This window comes from Acartia tonsa, chromosome 8, assembly GCF_053477335.1.
Source record: "Acartia tonsa isolate MP-2025a chromosome 8, ASM5347733v1, whole genome shotgun sequence".
Taxonomy (NCBI): domain Eukaryota; kingdom Metazoa; phylum Arthropoda; class Copepoda; order Calanoida; family Acartiidae; genus Acartia; species Acartia tonsa.
The window spans coordinates 1,287,851-1,294,268 of record NC_137267.1 but is presented as its reverse complement, the minus strand read 5'-3'; positions in this window follow the sequence as shown (position 1 = coordinate 1,294,268).

Here is a 6,418-nt window from a genome sequence, read left to right as displayed (position 1 = left end):
TCAAGAGGGTGGACATGGGTAAAAACCTAGGGAGGTGTATCCATCCCCCTTAATTTTACAAGGGTGGTGTAAACAACCCCTATACCAACCTTTTGCACGCCTTTGATCTTAACTATACTTTCAGAGTCCATAACGTTGTAAATTCTGTAATTATTCTACAAAAATTATCTTCCTAAATTGATATATAATTTTCGGGGTGACGTGGGGTGGACTAAACATTAAAATTTTATGGAAAAAAAGATATCTTTGGAACATTCATGACTTGAAATTATCCCCCCTTTGTACTCAATACGCATTTTTTATTCTAAGTGCATCAATTTTGCGTCTAAAGATACCCTTAGTTTAAGCATTAATTTCTCCAAAAAATGATGAAAAAAGATAAATTTTTTTTTGATAAAATGATAAAAGTATATGTAAAATAAAATAAACAGCAAAAAAATGATAAAATTACTTTAAATAGAACGAAAATTAGAGCGTTTTGTATGCCTTATAAAATGCGTATTTCTCATGAAAATTGTTACGATTTTGTGTGTTGAGTAAAACTTTTATAAGTTTCCCATTTCTATAAGTGAGCGAGCCGCCGTGTTCCTCTCTTAGTTAGACTAGTTCCATAGTCACAACAGTATTTCCTCTTGTGGTAAGACTAGCTTCCCAACCGTAATTCCTCTCATAATTAGACTAGTTTCGTGATCCCAACTGTATTCCTTTCTAAATTGAAAAAAAGTTGTAATGACATTTTATGTTTGTATATTTGTTCTCAATTTAAGGAAGAAACATGGAAAGATATTCCTGAAAATGAATTGGGTTTAATACTGCAGTTTTAATTTTAAAATCTAACAAATTCTCATAAATAAATGCTTTGAAATTTCATAACCTATTTGGAAAGTTTTAAACCTTTAACATGAACGTTTTCTATATTGCTGATATGTTTTTAAGTTTGTAGTTGACTACAGTTTAACTAAGATATTTAGAAGCACTCAGGAAGGTAGGGACATTTGTAAATAAATCACACAAGTACCCAAAATTTTATAACCACTTTATCTTATTATTCTTTACTTAAAACAATTATTAAATTTGTCAATCAATAATTTTAATCTTCAGAGTAAAAAATTTAGTTTATCATCAATTCAATCAGATATATGTAGTAATACTAAGATTGTTTTTGAGAATTTGCATTCCTACCACTGAATTTAAGTTGAAAATGTAAACATAAAATAAATTATCCTTTAGTTGCTTGCTTTTTTCAGGAATTAGGAGATAAGTAAAATGATTCTATTTGCACTTTGATTCCAAGGAGGTTTAGGTCTCTGCAATTTTAGAGTTGTTAGAAGCTTGGTTGAAAACATTTATGACCCTATGATGGCTTTTAAACACAATAACGTAAACAGAAATTTGTAGCAGATGAAGATTTTTGTTTATATAATGTCAGATTTGATTCATTCCTTAAATACAAGCATTAAAACTTTTGGACAATTTAATTTCCTGAAAGCTTGCATTTCCTTAGAAATGCAACTTTTTATAACTGGAATATATATGGATGAAATAAAAAAGTAACTCCCCTTTTACATGTTCTAATAATATGGTTGGATTGTTTCTTCACTTTGTTCTTATTAATACAAAATATTGAGATTCTGTTTGTTTTTAATAACTTTATTTAATAGTAGCCTTATAAGCAAAAAACCCAAATTATTTGATGCAATTGTATGACATTAGTTTAGTTAGTTTCCTTTTCCATTTATTTCTGTTGCTTTCCCAATTTATTTCCAAATGTACATTTTACTTTTTTTTAGTTTGTTTAAATTGGCCTCTGTTTTTCTCATGGGAGCAAAGTTGCTTCATAATTCACTAGGCATGCCAGTTTCTAAGCCCAAGGGGATAACTAAGGCTCTGCTCTTTATCTTATAAGCTAATGTAGTTTTTGTTCATTATTTGATTTTATTTTAGATTAAGTAACCTTTTATTGATTTTAAATCAGTTCCATGGCTAAGACATATCACTAAAGATTTAAAAACAAGTTTTCTCATTTGTTGACTTAAATGATTCCAAATTTTTCCAACAGTACAAAAGGGTTAATATTGTTTGTTATGCTTAGGGTGAACAACTATTTAAATTGAGATTCCCGGTTTACAGTAGTGGTTAGGTAGCACCAACCCCCACTCCTAATGCAATATAGAAGTAGCTTTCAAAAGATTGACATTATATAATTTGAATTAAGAGGTGGAATTGTTTTTTTTTGAATTCACAAATTGAAATAGAGAATATATAAGTATGCCTTCCTATTTACTGATGATGCCTTTATTTACTTTATGTTCATTATGATTATCCTTGGCTTTATTGATTTCACTAGATCATGCTCTTGATCAAAGAACCATGAGCCAGTTATTACTGTTCTTTTTTTATTATATTGTTTAAAATTCTTAATCCTACATACATCTGAAGGTTGTCATTCTTGTTTAAATAAAAAAACTGACTTTCCAAGTAATCTATAAATCACTTATTATTTCACAGAAAAGCAATTGATAAATCCTTTTTTTCTGGAAAAAAAACTGAGAAAAAATGTTTATTCTATGAATTATTACATAGTTGAGCATTTCTTTATGCTTCTTTTATTCGGAGTGTTCATTCCTTGTGACTTAGGAACGGTGGAAATGTTCTTTTAAATCTAAATTGAATTTAAGAATTAAGGAGATATTATATGGAAAGCTTAGCATTTTAAAAATAATTCTTTAGTTCTATTGAAACTGCTGCTTTGCCCCCAAAGGCCTCTAGGTACAATTTATTTGAGTGTTGAGGTATTCTCCTTAAGAAATATGAAATTTTAAAAAAGACGAAGAAATTCCCTCAGTAAGGTCTTAAAAATGAGGGATGAGTAGAGGAGGAGTGGGAAAGAAAACTTCTAAAAAAGAGATGAATCCTTTGTTTTCATGATGTAACATGCTGATTGTTTGAGGGACTTTCTTAGTCTTCTTCATACAGGGTCCTAAAAGGACCCTTACTGTAAAGGAGAGTAAGATATTTTAGAACACATAGACAGACACACATCCTGCTTGTTATATATAGATTTTTCTAGCTGTTTTTAAAAAATATATTAAATATCAAATTTCTTATGCTGTTTTGTAGTTTATCTTTTATTGTTTGCATTACATTTATTTCTTCTTTATGGTTTCTGCAATAGTCAAAAAAAGATCATCCATCTATCTATTTATCTATTTCTATTGGGATGTCTACTCATCTATTTATTACTAGCGGCTAAGCCCCTCCCCCTTCCCCATTTTAAATTTTAGTTTTTACATAATAAAAAAAATTAGGAGGGGGGGGGTAATTTTTTTCTAAGGACGATATCTCTTGGGATGGGTATGGTATCTTCCCTCAAAATAGTCTAAACCTTCCAAGGACCTATTAGAAATTACCCTGTAAAGGAGAACCCGATCGGTTCAGCGGTTAGCGAGATCCTCTGGTACAAACACACAGACAGACAAACGTATTGTTACTTTTATATATAGATATAATAGCGGCTACGCCCCTAGATGCCTAGATTTTTATGTTATGTTTTTTGCAAATTGTAAAAATCTCCCTTTTTTTATTTTTCAAAATTTTGTCGATTTCTCTAGGGAGGGTGTGGTGGTACCCTCCCCCTAAAAAGTTATGAACCTTCCCGGGACCTATGAGAAGCTACCCTGTCAAGGAGAACCCTATTGATTCAGCGGTTAGTGAGATCCTTCGGTAATAACATACAAACACACAGACAAACATACATCCTGTTTCTTTATAAGGATAATAGATTTCTATCTGTTTATATATTCATTCTGCAGTTAAAAAGATCACCCACCTAACTATCTATCTGTTTATCTATCTGTCTATCTATATGTCTATCTATCTGTAATCTGCCTATTTGTCTTTAATTGACAATAGGGATCATTTATCTATCCATCTACCTGTTTTCTCCATCTCTTTTTTTCTTGGTTTGTATACATCTGTTTCTCTAACTTTCTATTTAACCATTCATTTATTATTTTCTACATTGCTTAAGAACCAAGAGAAGGGATAAGATAATGGATGATAAATTGATGTACATACCCAATGGTGGTAGACAAATTAGCTCTTCTGTTGATTAAAAAATATTGGTTGAAAACTTTGGACACTGCTGGTTTGTAACCAAGTTTAGCTTTATAGTATTAGAGGGAAGAAGATATTATCTTTCCCTCACAAATATTCATTCAGTGTAGCTTATTAAAATGGTACCCAAAGTTTTATAGTTTGTCTTATAAACTTTGGGTACTTTCATTTAATTATGATTGGTTTGTTCAAAACTAGAAGTGATCAAACTTTTCTACCAATACTTTTGTTTATCCTCATTGGGGATTACGATTTTTTGTAGGTGTTGGTCTTTTGTAGGTGTTGGTTTTTTGTAGGTGTTGGTCTTTTGTAGTGTTGGTCTTTTGTAGGTGTTGGTCTTTTGTAGGAACGCCTAGTTGGTCTTTTGTAGGTGTTGGTCTTTTGTAGAGTTGGTCGTTTGTAGCAACGCCTGTAGACCAAATTATCAGCTATTGTCTTATCTCTTTGTATCCCTCCAAATGGAAAAATAGTTTGATCTATTATCTCTTCCTTAATCCCGGAGAATGTGCAACATATCAATTGAAAAAAGGATCATTTTTCATTTCATATTTATTTATATCTCCAAGAACAATACAGGGATATACGGGGTAGGGCAATGGAAGAAATATATCATTAAAAAGGTGAAAGGGGATTAATTATATAAGTATAGATGTATGACCAACACAAATACCTGACTCAAGTGCTGGAGACCCTCTCCATCCAGGGATAAGGGATGGGAAACGTAAGAAAATATTATTCCAGGCCTATTTTCCAACTAGGCCTAAAAAACTAGTTTCGGGATGACGCAGTAGTTAGATTTGAAAACTATGAACAATGATGAAATAGCTATTATATGAATGCAAAGAAAAAAAGTATAGAATAGAATTCAGGTAGTTGATTTCACCTATCATAAAATATAATAAAAACTTTTCAAAGAACCAATATGTTAGTGGCTTTAAGTAGAATCCCGTTATTACTTCGCCAATCCCCCCCCCCCATTTAAAAAAAATTTTTTTTTGAGATGGTTAAATCTGATTTATTTTCAAACATTTTAAGGGGGGATCTACTTCACCCCAAAATTTGTATATAGAAATAAACACCGCTTTAGCTCCCCAGCTTTAATAAATAAATTAAGTAGAATTGAATAAGTACATGGGTAACATTCTATCAACTAATTGTTCCATAGCAAACATATAAATTAAGAATTTAAAAAAAAAATTTATTTTACGTTAAATATTAACAGAAAAGTTCAATTAAGTGTGCAATAATTTTTACCAAAATTAATTAAATTTTTTTTTTAACAAAACACAGTACACTTTTATTTACATATTGAACTAGTTTTGTATTTGTGATCATTTAGATGGGTTATCAATTCCACATGAAATGTAACTTTTAAATTGTCTAAAGACATGAGTTTTTCACATTGTTCTAAAGTATAAAATGTTGAATCCTACTCAGTCTTCAAAAAACGATCTCTCAATTTATGTTTTGCTATATGGACATTTATTAATGTGTAAATTTAATAATAAGTTGATGTGATTGAACGTCATATATATTGTTGTCATTCTAATAGCAGAAAGTTTCCATTGTTGTCTTTCTAATAGCAGAAATTTATGTTTGGTTGAATTAATTTAGCCAATAATGAACTGGGGGACGCATTTGTTATTAATTAATTGGTTAATGCTAAAAGCAAGTTTCAGGCTATTGGATATTGGCCTACAGCCAATGAGGAACTGGGGGAAATGAGTTGATTTTATAGGCAAAAAAGAAAAGTTGCCCCATCACTTTTAAAAGGAGGCTGAGACCTAATTTTCGGTCAGGTTTCCCATCCCTTATACCTGTCTTCATCTGCTTTCTTTACTTCTATAGAGATTAGGCTTTTTTATTTCCGAAACTATTAGCGGATTTCAAAGACCCAATACAAAAACTGGACAGGGTCCCCACCCTGTGGGCAGGGTTACATATAGCTTATGCCCCCTCTTTTCTTTTACTTTAATCAAAGATGATATGCCTGAACAAGAGCAAATAATTAAAAACACCCAATATCAATAATTTTATATGTTGGCTCATTTTTTAGACACCTTGAATTATACAAAGCATTTGAAGATTTTTGACAATGAAAACGCACTTTAATACCTGGGAGGGAGGGGACATTGGGCTGTTTATTACACTAGTTTCCAAAGTTTTATAATAACGTTTTCTTATTCGTTGGATTGCATTTATATCTTCGAGGGCTTTTAATGAATTTTTATTGGTTGGTTCATGAAGTTGAGTGTTCAAACATTTAAACCAAAATTGTAATCTATGATATAGGTTGTCATAT